Genomic DNA, 15,989 nt, shown 5'->3' with positions numbered 1-15,989 from the left:
TTCTGATTGTATATTTAGAAATCAGAAGTGACCAGTGAGACTCAGTGGGACAACTCTTGTTCATCTTGATCAGAGCCTCTATATGACCCCACTTGCAGAAACTTCATTTTCTTTTTTTCCCATCATTTAAAAAATATTATTATTTATACATTTAATCATTTTACATCATTTAGTTTGTAAAGAGATTTTTACCCAACAGAATCTACACTACACAGCAGGTGAGTTGAGAATACTATATACAACATCATCAACAGAGGCAACAAACCGTATGTGTGTCCCACAAATGTCTTACATCTCCATCTTTCCCCACATTTCCTTTCCCGCACTTTTCTCCTCTTCTCTCCTTCCACTTTCTCCCCACGGTCCATAACAATTTTCAGTGCTTATATTATGTCCTCTAGTCTTTCAGTCTCTACCATAGAGTGTAGACAGTATGTGTTAAAATGGAGGCATATATTGTCTCTGTTTCATAGCCAGACTTGCTTCACTCAGCAATAAACCTTCCGTGTTCATTCACTTTCTGTCAAATGCCAAGGTATTTTTTTATGGCTGAATAGTATTCCATGGAGTGTATGTGCCATTCATTTGTTTGTGGACATTTGGGTTTATTCCATATCTTAGCAATTGTGAATAATGCTGCAATAAATATAGTTGTGCAGGTACTTTTCTGACAAGAGTATTCTGTCCTTTGAGTAGATATCCAGGAGTGGAATTACTGGATCATATAGTAGTAGTTCTATTTGAAGATCTTTGAGGAACCTCCATATTGTTCTCCACAGTGGCTGGACCAATTTACATTCCCACCAACAATGTAGGAGAATTCCCCTTTCACCACATCCCTGCCAGCACTTGTCATTTTTAGTTTTTTTAATCTTTGCCATTCTGACGGGTTAGGTGGTATCTCATTGTGGTTTTGATCTACATCTCCCTAATGATGAGGGATATTGAGCATTTTTTCATATGCTTTTTTGGCTGTTCATATGTCTTAGAGAGTTGTTTATTCAGCTCATTCTCCCATCTTTTTAATTAGGTTTATCATGTTCTTCCAGGTAAGCCACTTTAGTTCCCTGTGTATTCTGATTATCAGTCTCTTATTGAGACATAGTTAACACAAATTCTCTTCCAGTCTGAGGGTTGTCGATTCACACTACTGTGTCCTTTGCTGTGCAGAAACTCCTTAATCTGATGTAATCCCACCTGTCTATTTGGGGGATTATTTCCTGTGCTTTGAGAGTCTTGCTTAAGAAGTCTTTGCCTACCCCAGTGTCTTCCAGAGTTTCTCCAGTGTTTTCCACCAGTAGTTTTATAGTTTGCGGTCTTCAGTTTAGATCTTTGATCTATTTTGAGTTAATTTTTGTTAATGGTGACAGGGGTTCAGATTCATCTTTGTGCAGGTGGATACCGGCTTTTTCCTGCACCGTTTGCTAGAGACGTTTTTCTTTTCCCACTGGATTGACTGGTATGCTTTGTTAAAGATGTGTGGGCTGTATGTTTTGGGGTTTATTTCTGGAGTCTCTACTCTGTTCCATTGGTCTTCATGTCTGTTTTTGTGCCAATACCATGCTGTTTTGATTATTACAGTTTTGTAATATATTTTGGGATCAGGAAGATAAATGCACACGTTCCCAGTGTGAGTTTAAGCCACTGGGTCTGAGACTCAAACCGTGGTTGACTACATGAGTTCAGCGACACAGTCATAATGCTAACTGCTGGTCCAATATTGTCTTAATTTTTAATGGTTATTTATTTTTCTTTTCTTCTGGTGGTTTGGACTAAAGAAAAAAATAAGTATCTTTAAGCTTAGTGATTCTTCTGTGTGGTCTAATCAGTAGTTGATATCCACTGTTTTTTTTTTGTGTGTGTGTGTTTTCTTCTTCTCCAGAAGGTTCCCCCCTCCCGATAGGCTGTGTGTGTGTGTGTGTGTGTGTGTGTGTGTGTGTGTGTGTGTGTGAGAGAGAGAGAGAGAGAGAGAGAGAGAGAGAGAGAAAGAGAGAGAGAAAGAGAGAAGGTGAGAAATCATCTACTGATCTACTGGGCTGGATGGGGGGTGGCTATACTGCAATACTTTTCCATTCTCCTTTGAAGAGTTTGGGCATGCAACACACATCCACCCAGCATGTTTTTCAAGTCACCAGGTCTGGGACTCAAATTTTGGAGTCATCCATATAGGATCCATAGCACCCACTGGTCCTATTCTGATTCTTTTTTAAGTTTCTACCTAAAGTAATTCTCAATATCATGGAATGCTTTCCTTAACTCCCGGACTCATTTGTCTTTTCCCTCACATCTCACTGAGTTATGTTATGATCAATGTTGTGATTTCATTTCTGGCAAATTTGTTATTTCCTTTATCAGTTTTTAGTAAGGAGTTATTGTGTTGCTTTGGGGAAAGATATTTTTCCTTTTTTTTTTTTCCTTCATATTTCTTTGTTCTCAGCTTGATTGGTAAGCATCTAGTGGAGTACTCACTTCTTCTTATAGAAAATTCTGTAATGCCCAGGAGTGAGGCAGTCCTAAGCCCCTAGAGCATCCCTGGAAAGGTAGTCCAAGAGGGGCAGGAAGCCAGCAGAGTCTTTTAGATTGCAGGAGAACTTGTGGACCTCTCTGTAATTTGTGAAGTTGGGGTAGCATGCTAAGCCCAAATGCAGTCCTGGTAAGTTTGTCCAGGAGCAGCCAGAGGCAAGCCTGTCTGTCAGACCCAAGAAGCAGAACCCAGCCTTCTAGTCACCTAAGATGACATATGTGTACCATTGTACCCAGCTGTTTGTCTTGGGCCTGGAACTGGACCTAGCCCTTCCACGTGGCTTCAGAAATTATACAGTGGTGTCCTTCCACTTGTGCCACTGTGGATGGATTGATTTCCTGATATTTAAGTTACAAATATCTGGGAAAACTATTTATTGAGTTAATTTCTATTTACTTAATCATCAGTGAGTGTTATCACATTTCATGTTATTGGTCACTTTTACCTACATAAATTGTCAGTTCATATCCTTAACTATCTGCATATTAGATTCATTTTCGCAAATTGTTTTATGTTGGTTATTTTTAGTGTTTTTCACTACATGATGCATACTAATCCTTCGTTTGTTACATTGGCTGTTTTTATAAATATTAATTCAGAATAGGCCATATGAACATTAATTTAGACTTATGTGCATTGTTTGGCATTATTTTCTTTGCACTATGTTAAATCTATTTTCCTTTTAAAATGTGTTAATAGATGAGTTTTATGGAAAATTCTCTTGTAAACTTTCTAGAATTCCTCTATTATCAAAACTTTAATTCATTTTCATAATAAATTTATTCCCTAGGTTTGAGAATGTTGTGAGATGTGGGTGGGGATATTTTTATAAATATAAACAACTGAATTTTTCTCAACTTGGACAAGCACATGTGTATGCATGCTCTAAATCCCGAGAGGTTAATGGAGGAGAAGAGATTACAGCATGGCCATCCCATTTGGGGGTGTTTTCTCAGTTTATCTCTCAATGTCTCTCTCTCTATCTATGGCCCATGCATGTGACCTATGGCAAAAATCCTGAAAAAAATTCGTTTGTGTTTTGATAAAAATAATGTGCATACATACATTTATGCATAATGTAATTTAAATGTTTTATAGCTGTTGTTAATACATGTGTGAATAAATATATCAGTAGGCTTTATTCTAATGTTACTCCAATATATTCATAATTATTACTAAAACTTCTTAAAATTATTCATTTAATTTTATTCATTATTATTATTTCTTAATTTGCTATAGGGCACGTGCACTCAACGGACAGAGACAGGGACAGAAATATGGAGGAAGAAATTGAGAAAGCAAGCTACCTGCTAAGATTTGAACCACGACCACATGGGAGTCCACCTCCTTAACCACCATTCTACCTGCTGGCCTAATCATAAATGATATGTATATGTCAATCAGTACAGGATTGAACATGAACTTTCTTTTTTTCTTTCCTTGAATAATTAATTTTATTCCTTGTTATTATTTTTTAATTTGACAGACAGAGAGGGAAGTGAGAAAGGAAGCCTCCAGTTTAGGATTTGGTTCTCAGTCAACCATGTGGGAGTCCAGCACCTCAACCACCACTGTACCTGCCAGCCCCAGCACTCGCCTTCTTTCTTTCTTTTTTCTTTTTTTTTTTTTTTTGGAGAAGTTTTTGCTATAGGGTGCGTGCTCTCGCCAGACAGAGATAGACAGAAAGCGAGAAATCACCCGCCAGGGGGGATGGCCATGCCGCAATCCCTTCTCCATTCTCCTCTCAGAATCTTGGGCGTTCACGCACACGCTTGCGGCATATATTTAAGCCACCAGGTCCGGGACGCAAACCACGGTCAACTACGTGGGAGTCCAGCGACGTAGCCATTACGCTAACTGCTGGTCCCACACTCGCCTTCTTTCTAAAACTGCCAAAGTAACAGATTAAATTAAAAAACTCTTTGAGGCCCACAATCAATTAATTCCATATCATACCCATAAAATAGCTTTCTAAGAAGTTCTTAATCTAATATCTATAATTTATCATGCTAGTGCTTTGATCCTTAATCTCAAAATGAAATAGTTTTTTAGAGTATGGCTGAATTTCTTGACTTACTACTGCTTTTGGTTCATGTTTAGATCTTAACCATAATAATTTATTGGATATTTATTTGCCAGTAGGAGATGGAAGATGGTTGTTGAAAATTAAAATAGAGTTTTTTGTTTATTCTTACTTTGATTTATATATTTCTTAATGAAGACATATAGGTAAAAGTATGTATATATAGAGAGTAATAACTTGGATGTTAACACTTCCCCAAGACTATATATTTTTATAGAAGAAATTTCTAAGTGAAATTATTTAGAAACATTAAAAATAATATTTCTTAGTGAAATAATTTAGAAACATTAAAAACCTTAAATTATAGATTTCTGTGGTTTGGGAGAGAGCCATATCTTTCAACTATGAGGAAATCCTTCTAGTGATATGAAAACATTTCTTTCTTTCTTTTTTTTTGAGAGGTTTTTGCTATATGGCGCGTGCGCTCGCCAGACAGACAGAGACATAGAGACAGAAAGTGAGAAATCACCCCCCAGGGGGGATGGTCACGCCGCAATCCCTTCTCCATTCTCCTCTTGGGATCTTGGGCATGCACTCACACGTGCCCGGCATGAGTTTTAAGCAACCGGGTCCGGGATGCGAACCGTGGTCGACTATGTGGGAGTCCAGCGACATAGCCATTACACTAACTGCTGGTTCCCATCTTTCTTTCTTTCTTTCTTTCAGAGACACTTGTTACACAGCATGTGCAGTCACTGGAATGACAGAGACAGAGTGACAGAAAGTGAGAAATCTCCCCCCGGAGGGATGGCCATGCTGCAATCCCTTCTCCGTTCTCCTTTTGGGATTTTGGGCAGACATGCATACACAGTGGGCATGAATTTTAAGCCCCCGGGTCCAGGACTCAAATCAAAGCAGACTACGTGGGACTCCAGTGATGTAAATATTACACCATCTGCTAATCCCTGGAAACATTATTTCATAGTTTATTTCTTCTAAGAAAGTGACAAAGGATCTCCAAAAGAATCCTCTGGCTGAAATCCATCCCCAGGCTCAGCTAGTGAAATCACTGGCATGTCTGTGGAAGTTCAACATGTGGTGGAAGGCCCTGGAACATGAATCAGGGGAATTCCAATATGGAGACAGTTGCAATTTGGACACTGTGCCAGCTAGCTTGGGAAAATATTTTAATTTCTAAATAGGAAATTTGTAATACACAAAGAAGCAGTTTTCTCAATGCCACACAGAGAATTATGCTAGAAATGTATAACCCTTCAATTAACATATCTTTGTTCATCAAGATATTGCTTGATATGCCTAATGACTTTTATAGAAGTGAAACTATATCTATCAAAATGGATATGAAATTGCTTTAAAATATCTCAAGTGCTTTAATTTCAGTACATAACACCCTGGAATGTCGTGTTGGTTGACAGTCACTATTTTCTATGTGACCCTACAATGTCAACCTTTCCATAATTATTTATGAGATTAATAGGTCACCTTATATCTTAATGTTATTACCTCATGTAAGAAAAACACACTCCTCTGACTTTGAGTCTATTTAAGATCATCTCAAAAGAACAGAAAAGATAGGACTGTCAAATACTAGGACTTACCCAGTATTTCACTATAAAACTGATCCCACATCTTCTCATTAAATGGTTGGAACCAAAAGTCAAAATAAAGCATATATATCATATTTCTGACCCTCTCCATAAATGTCACTTGATCAGTTAATTCTGACATTACAACAGGTACATAGGAAGGAGGGAACGGAACAGCTCCACTGTAGTTTTCCCATGTGTTGCCAGGAGAGAAGCGGAGACTGTACAACAAGGGTGTTTCAAGAAGCTCAGCCAGCAGCTCCCCACAGGTACCAGCAGCATCTGCAAAAATGATATCAAATATTGATTCCTGTAGTTTTGTTATAAGTTTTCTATTCAAAACTTCTTTACATAACTTTTGAAAATGGTTAACATGTTCTCAAAGTATTTCTTGCATTTGTGAAAAATATTCCAAGAATATATCTTTTGCATTATCATATATCAATCTATTTAATACTTTCATGAGAAGTCTTTCCAAGTTATCTTTAGTTGTAGCTGTAGGATAAATTTCAAATTTAATACTGGATTTTTTGTTGGGATCAACAAGAATGGCAGCTCAAGATGTCAGAACTGTCACCTCATGGCCTCTCTGGGTAAATTCATCCAGGATTATCTCCATATTAATCCAATGGCTGTATTCTGTCGGCCAAACCAGCACCTTCCCGCAGCTCCCAAAGCTAAATCAATAACTCAGCTGTAGCAGGAGAAGGGTTGATGTCCATTTCATAGCCATCTTGGTGAAATACAATGCTTCTTTGCAAGTCAGTGTTCTGTCATTGCTCAGGCTTATATGCAAGGAAAAATCAATCAAGTATTTAACATATTACTCTCATCATCAAAGTAAATATATAAACAGTCTGAGCATATGGTTGGAAGGTGGACAAACAAAAAGTAGATGACCTCTCATGTTACTCAAAGCATGTTTATTATCTCTTATGTCTGTAAATGCTATCATTTTGCTAAGATTAGATGACCGTGTATTCGCAAGTCACCTGTCTACTGTAATACATTTGAGAATAATGTCTAAAACAGTAGCATATAATAGGCTCTTGTGTCTGTAGTATCCTTGACACGAGGTTGAAATAAAATGATTATATAGCTGAATCACTATTTACTAGACATTGCGATTCAAAATTATTTTTTTGTGTGTGAAAACCTTAAGAGATAGGTTACTCCCACGCAGTTCACAAATTGTAAATGTACAATTTAATATTTCATATTAAATCCCAGATTATATAAAATCACTATAATAATCAATTTTAGAAAAGTTTTCTCTCCCCAAAAAATATATTCCCATTTAGCCTTCAACTATATCCCACACAATTTCTGCATTTCCTTAGTCCTAGGCAAGCACTAATCTGCCCTCTATAAATTTGCTTATTCTAAATATTTTGTACAAATGGAATGATGCAGTAAGTGGTATTTTGTGATTTCATATTTTAAAGATTTATATATATTATTTTTATCTATCAGCTTCATTTATTTTTGTTTTCAAATAATGATTCACAGTATGTATATGTCATATTTATTTTTTATTTCATGAAGTTTATTTTTTCCAATTTGAGACTATCATAAATAATGTTTCTTATTAATATTCATTTACAAGTCTTGTGACGGCGTGTTTTTATTTCTTCTCCCTATGTACCTAGACTTGAATTACTTTGTCATACAAAACTATATATAAACCTTGAGGAATTACCAGCTGTTTCCAAACTGACTACCTAGTTTTCATTCTCACTAGCAGTGTAGAGGGTTTCAGTTCCTCCACATTCTTGGCAACAGTTGTTACTTTTTGTGTTTGTTTTTCAGTATATAATTTGAAAAAGCATTTGTGCTTACCAGAGAGAAATGAGAGAGAGGAAGGGAGAGATATAGAAAAAAAAAGCAAGAATATACCTTCATGGGGAATGATTTGTTTCAGTCCTTTTTCCTCCATTTCTTTTTTCTTTTGAGATCTTGTGCACACACACACGTGCTCAATGCATTTTAAAGCTTCCAGGCGTAGGAACTGAACTGTGCACTTGGCCACTTGGATCCAGCTCTAGTCTGTTTGGCTCATCATATGCCTTTTGATTGTAGCCATTTTAGTGAGAGTGAAGTGGTGTATCATTACTGTTTGTATCTGTATGATGCCTGATGATTCTGTGATTCTTTTATTTGAGCTTATTGGCCATTTGAGTGTGTTTCTTAGAGAAATATCTTTTTAGATCACATGCCTATATATAAATATTTTTTTTGAGAGGTTTTTGCTATAGGGTGTGTGCGCTCGCCAGAAAGAGAGAGACAGAGAGACAGAAAGCGAGAAATCACCCCATGGGGGATGGCTACACTAATCCCTTCTCCTCTTAGGATCTTGGGCGCGCACGCACATGCACCCAGCGTGAGTTTAAGCCACTGGGTCTGGGACTCTAACCGTGGTCAACTACATGGGAGTGCAGCGACATAGCCATTATGCCAACTGCTGGCCCCTCACATGCTTTTTTTTTTTTTTTTTTATCACAGTAGATATTTATTTAAAGTAATACATCTGCAGACCAAATGATTTCTAAATGATATGTTTCAGGTTTTACCAACTTTATAAAAATATTTATAACAGTATTTATGATTTCAACTACATTAATTCTTTACCCAGTCTTTTCTCTTTCTCCCTCCCCCATAAATATGGAACACTTCACGAATTTGCATGTCTTCCTTGTGCTGGGACCATGCTAATTTTCGTATCATTCCAATTTTAGCATATATATACAGAAGCACACACTCCCCTGCCTATTTTTAAAAATTGTTTTGGTCTAGGCTACATGCACTTGCCAGAGATAGAGACAGAGAGTGGAGAGGGAGAAAACATTCCCCATGAGGGCAATGCCAGACTGTATCTCTTGTCTTCCATTTCTCCATCCTGTCTAGATTTTGGACTCTCATGCACCTGTACCTGCTGCGTTTGTCAAGCTGCCCAGATCAACACTCCCACTGCATGGTCTAGCCTCAGGAAATCTGGATGCCTTGACCATTATGCCTCCAGACTGGCTCCTTTTACCTATTAAGACTGATTTATTTGTCTTCCTAGTAATAATTCTATTATATATTCTTCTTTTTTAAGGATTATTTTTATTTAACCTTATTTATCCATTTATTTATTTATTATTTAAAAAATTTGACTAGTGAGGGACAGAGTGACAGAGAGAGAGAGAGGGAAAGTGAGAAAGCAAGCTGCCAGCTTCGTGGACTGGCACTGCCATTAGGAAGTCCAATGCCCTTAACCACCACAACGCCTGCCAGCCCCTTCTTTTATATATTCTTGATATAACTTCTTTATCATGTATTTACAAATATGATGAAATTTCAATTATATTCTCCAGGTCTGTGGTTTGTCTTTCACTTTATATTCACCTTTGAAGCAAAAAGGTAAAAAGAGTTTTGATGAAGTGCAATTTACCAATATTTAGTTTGTTTTTTGTGTGGTTTTGTTGTCATAAAGAAGATACCATTGCCACACCCCAGATTACAATGTTATAACTCCATGTTTTCTCTTGAGAGTTTTTCAGTTGTAGCTATGATTTTAGGCCCTTTATCTAAATTTAGTTTATTTTTGGATATGATTTATCTTCTTCAAATTGTTAATCAGTTTCCCTAGTAGCATTTGTTTAATAGGTGGTAGTTTTTTTTTTTTTTTCTTTTCTTTTTTTCTTATGTACTCTTTTGGTACCCTTGCCAAAATAAACTGATCATAAACGTGTGGATATAGTTCTTGATGATAAAGTCTATTCAGTTAATCTCTACATTTATCTGCATTTCTCTTCAGCAGTTTCTTGATTAGTCTAGATTGCAATTGGTTTTGAAATCAGGAAGTATGAGTCCTGCAATTTTATTCTTTTAAAGATCATTTTGGCTATTGCTAGGTCCCATTTATATCCGTGTGAACTTTTATAACCGCTTTTATTTATGTAAAATTATAACAATGTCAGGTAAATGAGATTTTAGCTCCATTTTTTAGGCATGAGCGGAAACACTGTTCCTCTGTTTAGTACAGAGGAAGGTCAGTCTGAGGCTTTCATATTCATAACAGATACATCATTTTCAAATAACCTCATCTCCCAATGTTTTACAGTGAAATAGTAATATCAATTTCTGAAAGTTTTACTCTGGAGCTAACCAACTTATTTAATTATAACTTGGCATATTTTAAAGCATTGTTATCCCCCCAAATTTCACAGCTGTTTGAGGCCCCTGAACCAAAATTGCAGCATAGATGATTCGAAAGGACAAGGGAACACAATAGTTAAGCATATTTTCAAGTTTATGCTCAGCTTGGCACCTCCTTTCCTACTACTTAGATGATTAGCTGAGGTAATTAAACAAAGGGAGCCAAGGGAAGGCACACTTAGGCATAGGCAATGACGAAAACAGAATTAACGTTGCCAGAAACCCTGTTGCTGGCCTGCTCTCCCTCTGCGAGTCAGATAAGAGGGTACAACCTGTGTCCAGATTATTCAAGGCAAAGGTTAAACTAAGCTGCTTGCCTGGGGCCTTACATGCCAGTTTCACCCATGCTTAACTAAGAAAATGGTTTACTTCTTCCTGATATGAGTTTTAGAGAGGGCTGACAATCAGGGAAATCAGAAAATTCTACTTGAGGGGGTAATTGTTGGGTATCCCCAGAGTAATAGATGGTGTGTGTGTGTGTGTGTGTGTGTGTGTGTGTGTGTGTGTGTGTGTTTATTGAGGGGAGGCAACACAATTTGCCACTGTGTTCTAAGAGAAACCAGCAAATAGGACTGAAAAGAAAAAGTTGTCTTGGTAAGATGTGGTTTTTTAACAGGCACAGAACCAGGAGACTAGCAAGATCAGGACGTGGTGTCCAATTCTGGTAAGAGCAGGACTTCCTCATACAATACACTGAGTTCCCTGATGAGGATCTGTAAATACCTTAAAATTCCAAGCAAACTTTTGAGTATATACATATTTTCCTGACAAATGGGTCCTTTCTCTAATGCTGAGATAGAGAAAAAGACTAAGACAGTTCCAGGCTAGGACACAAATGCCAACAGATACACTAAGTTCTTGCCAAGTCTGAGAGTTCTCAAAACCATCAACCAAACATTGGAATGGAACTAGCCAGGTACATAGTGATTAAAGTGGTGTACTTCCACATGGTGAAAGGTGGTCCAAGTCTCAGACCCGGTGGCTTGCTTTCTCACTTTCCCACTCTCTCTTTTTCTCTGGTGAAAAAATGTGTACTGTAGCAAAATTTAAAAAAATAATAATAAGGGACCAGTAGATGGCATAGTGGTTGTGTTTCTGGACTCCCACATGGGTGACTGCAGTTCAAGTGCCAGACCTGGTGATTTGAAAATCACATCAGGTGAGTGAGAGTGCATGCCCAAGATCCAGGGAGGAGAATAGAGAAGAAGGGATTGTGGTGTGGCCAACCCTCATGGGGGATGCTTCTCAGTTTCCCTCTCACTGTCTCCATCTCTCTCTGACAAGCACATATAACCTAAGGCAAAAACCTGTAAAAAGAAAATAATAATGAAATAATAATTTAAAAAAATTTGGAGCATAGTCTCACAGCACGGCCAACTGCACACTTGTTTTTGTGCTTCTTCCTAATTGTATTTTAAGTCTTTTCAAAACACAGTCCTAGAAACCTCCAGTTTCAAATATGCTTCGAGCTTGGTTCACTGCTTTAGGAATCATGGGGAGCCTTATACACGTTTGAGGTATTCTTTCACCAACATTACGCCCAGGATGGATGCAACAAAGCAGGAGTCCTTTGTCCATGGCATGTGCTCATTTCAGAGAAGGCAGCAGGTAACGTGGAAAATGCTGGAGTTTTTCTTTGGAACTGGGTTATGATGAGAAGTGCCTGTGAACATATACTACTGTGTATTTGTGACCCTCTCTTTCCAGTTTCTGATGATGGAAAAGAAAATTATATTCCCTGAAGATACTTGATAACAACTCGATCAAACAAAACCAAGTTTCCATTGTCCTATGCTTTTAGATTTTCTGGGTCTAGTTGAGGCAGTTGCTGAGCTGATTGATGCATTCACCCCAATAACCAGATGAGCCCATTCCCGAGGAAGCTCACTTCATTTCTGGTGGTGAGAGGCCACTGAAAGTGGAAAGGTCGCAAGGAACATGATATATCCTGGAAATATTCATACTTCCCCAGAAGGTAATTGCATGAATAGGTCTTCTAAGCAAATGACACTAAACCTACAATAAAGGCTGCCAAATGTTTATATGGTTCTATCAAGGCATACGTTTCATCTGTAGTCACCTGAGACGTACCATGTCCTGTTGCTGCTGCCAGGAATCATTTAGGCACGATTCTAGTCACTTAAATCTGGGCCCTTTTTCTTTCCTCTGCTCCTTGCTAGCCAAAAATGCTTGCTTTGATTGGATGACTTTGGGGACATGATAAACCTTCCAATTTTCAGGAGATTTTCTGGAACCAAAGGGAAATATTTCCTTTGCTATATCGTGTGATTGTATGGGTACTATCCGTATGATCTGTAAGAATTTTAGTATCATCTTGTCAATTTTCTAAAATGGAGTCAGCTGGGATTTTGATAAGGATTCTATTGCATTTGTATATCAACTGGGAGAGTATCACTTTTACAAACATTAAGTGTTAGAATACAGGCATATTGTGTGTGTGTGTGTGTGTGTGTGTGTGTTTATTGAGGGGAGGCAACACAATTTGCCACTGTGTTCTAAGAGAAACCAGCAAATAGGACTGAAAAGAAAAAGTTGTCTTGGTAAGATGTGGTTTTTTAACAGGCACAGAACCAGGAGACTAGCAAGATCAGGACGTGGTGTCCAATTCTGGTAAGAGCAGGACTTCCTCATACAATACACTGAGTTCCCTGATGAGGATCTGTAAATACCTTAAAATTCCAAGCAAACTTTTGAGTATATACATATTTTCCTGACAAATGGGTCCTTTCTCTAATGCTGAGATAGAGAAAAAGACTAAGACAGTTCCAGGCTAGGACACAAATGCCAACAGATACACTAAGTTCTTGCCAAGTCTGAGAGTTCTCAAAACCATCAACCAAACATTGGAATGGAACTAGCCAGGTACATAGTGATTAAAGTGGTGTACTTCCACATGGTGAAAGGTGGTCCAAGTCTCAGACCCGGTGGCTTGCTTTCTCACTTTCCCACTCTCTCTTTTTCTCTGGTGAAAAAATGTGTACTGTAGCAAAATTTAAAAAAATAATAATAAGGGACCAGTAGATGGCATAGTGGTTGTGTTTCTGGACTCCCACATGGGTGACTGCAGTTCAAGTGCCAGACCTGGTGATTTGAAAATCACATCAGGTGAGTGAGAGTGCATGCCCAAGATCCAGGGAGGAGAATAGAGAAGAAGGGATTGTGGTGTGGCCAACCCTCATGGGGGATGCTTCTCAGTTTCCCTCTCACTGTCTCCATCTCTCTCTGACAAGCACATATAACCTAAGGCAAAAACCTGTAAAAAGAAAATAATAATGAAATAATAATTTAAAAAAATTTGGAGCATAGTCTCACAGCACGGCCAACTGCACACTTGTTTTTGTGCTTCTTCCTAATTGTATTTTAAGTCTTTTCAAAACACAGTCCTAGAAACCTCCAGTTTCAAATATGCTTCGAGCTTGGTTCACTGCTTTAGGAATCATGGGGAGCCTTATACACGTTTGAGGTATTCTTTCACCAACATTACGCCCAGGATGGATGCAACAAAGCAGGAGTCCTTTGTCCATGGCATGTGCTCATTTCAGAGAAGGCAGCAGGTAACGTGGAAAATGCTGGAGTTTTTCTTTGGAACTGGGTTATGATGAGAAGTGCCTGTGAACATATACTACTGTGTATTTGTGACCCTCTCTTTCCAGTTTCTGATGATGGAAAAGAAAATTATATTCCCTGAAGATACTTGATAACAACTCGATCAAACAAAACCAAGTTTCCATTGTCCTATGCTTTTAGATTTTCTGGGTCTAGTTGAGGCAGTTGCTGAGCTGATTGATGCATTCACCCCAATAACCAGATGAGCCCATTCCCGAGGAAGCTCACTTCATTTCTGGTGGTGAGAGGCCACTGAAAGTGGAAAGGTCGCAAGGAACATGATATATCCTGGAAATATTCATACTTCCCCAGAAGGTAATTGCATGAATAGGTCTTCTAAGCAAATGACACTAAACCTACAATAAAGGCTGCCAAATGTTTATATGGTTCTATCAAGGCATACGTTTCATCTGTAGTCACCTGAGACGTACCATGTCCTGTTGCTGCTGCCAGGAATCATTTAGGCACGATTCTAGTCACTTAAATCTGGGCCCTTTTTCTTTCCTCTGCTCCTTGCTAGCCAAAAATGCTTGCTTTGATTGGATGACTTTGGGGACATGATAAACCTTCCAATTTTCAGGAGATTTTCTGGAACCAAAGGGAAATATTTCCTTTGCTATATCGTGTGATTGTATGGGTACTATCCGTATGATCTGTAAGAATTTTAGTATCATCTTGTCAATTTTCTAAAATGGAGTCAGCTGGGATTTTGATAAGGATTCTATTGCATTTGTATATCAACTGGGAGAGTATCACTTTTACAAACATTAAGTGTTAGAATACAGGCATATGGGACAGGTTGCCATTTATTTAAATCTTTAATTTCTATTCACAGTGATTTACATTTTTCATGATATAAAGTTTTACACTTTTTTTATGAAATTTATTTCTAAGTATTGCATTTTTATGATATAATAAGTAGGATTACTTTCTTAGCTTTACTTTTGATTATAATATGTAGAAATGCAACTGATTTTTGTATATCGTTCCTTATTCTGAAAATTGCTTATTTTTTGGTTTATTATTTTTCAAGTGGATTCTTTTGAAATACCTCTATATAAAAATTATGTCTTATGACAACACAGTTTTAGTATCTTTCTTTCCCATATGGACTCATTTAATTTCATTTTCTTCTGTAATTGGGTTGACCTGAACCTCCAATACAATGATGACTTGAAGTGACAGAGTAGGACTCCTTTTCTTTTATCTTGTCTTAGAAGGAAAATATATAAGTTCCTTCTGCTAAGTATGATGCTAACTATGATTTTATTATAGATACTCTTTATCAGATTGAGAAAGTTTCTATTTATTCTTAGTTTATTGGGTATTTTCTCAAGGAGGTGTTAGATTTTGTCAAATGATTTTGTCTGCATATGTTGGGATGATAATACAGTTTTTATCATTTATTCTATTGGTATATGATCTATTGTTCTAACAGATTTTTAATACATTGAAAGTGTCTTAGCATTCCTGAAATAAATTCCATCTTTTAATGGCATCTTTTGTATGTTTTTGGATTTACTTTACTAACATATTGTTAAGAATTTTGGGGTCAATATTCACAGGACATACTGGACTGAAGATTTCCTTTTATTTCTTTGTATACTCTCAGTATCCGACCTATCCAGTAATGTTTCTCTATTTGGAGGACTTTTTAAAAAAAGATTTAGTATTAATTAATTTTATTTATTTATTTAAAAAGTTTATACCTTCACTCATTGTATACCACCACAACTTGTAAAATGAATTTTTTCCAGCATATGTACATTTCATACCAGTCTAGCTAAAGATATTATCATATACATCATCATCAATAGATAGTCCTCCATTTCTGTGTCCTTGGAATGTTTTGCCTTTCTATTTTCTCCTTCATTTCCTTCCTGTCACCTTCGCCCACCTCTTGTTCTATTCTCACATTGTCTCCAATATCTGCAACTGTTCTCTGTACTTCTATGTCCTCCAATCTTTTAGTTTCCGCCATAGAGTGTAGACATTGGGTGTGTGTGTA

General features: G+C 37.4%; 2 pseudogenes; both read right to left on the bottom strand.

Moving 5' to 3' along the window:
* Nucleotides 1–5,942: 5,942 nt before the first annotated feature.
* Nucleotides 5,943–6,964, bottom strand: LOC102495846 (UDP-glucuronosyltransferase 2B31 pseudogene; annotated as a pseudogene).
* Nucleotides 6,965–8,809: 1,845 nt separating this feature from the next.
* Nucleotides 8,810–8,910, bottom strand: LOC114005487 (uncharacterized; annotated as a pseudogene).
* Between the last annotated feature and the right edge of the window lie 7,079 nt (nucleotides 8,911–15,989).

Source organism: Tupaia chinensis, unplaced genomic scaffold (assembly GCF_000334495.1).
Source record: "Tupaia chinensis unplaced genomic scaffold, TupChi_1.0 Scaffold143894_1, whole genome shotgun sequence".
NCBI classification, from domain to species: domain Eukaryota; kingdom Metazoa; phylum Chordata; class Mammalia; order Scandentia; family Tupaiidae; genus Tupaia; species Tupaia belangeri.
Note: the sequence above shows the minus strand (reverse complement) of the source record. Positions and strands in the feature narration are given on the sequence as shown.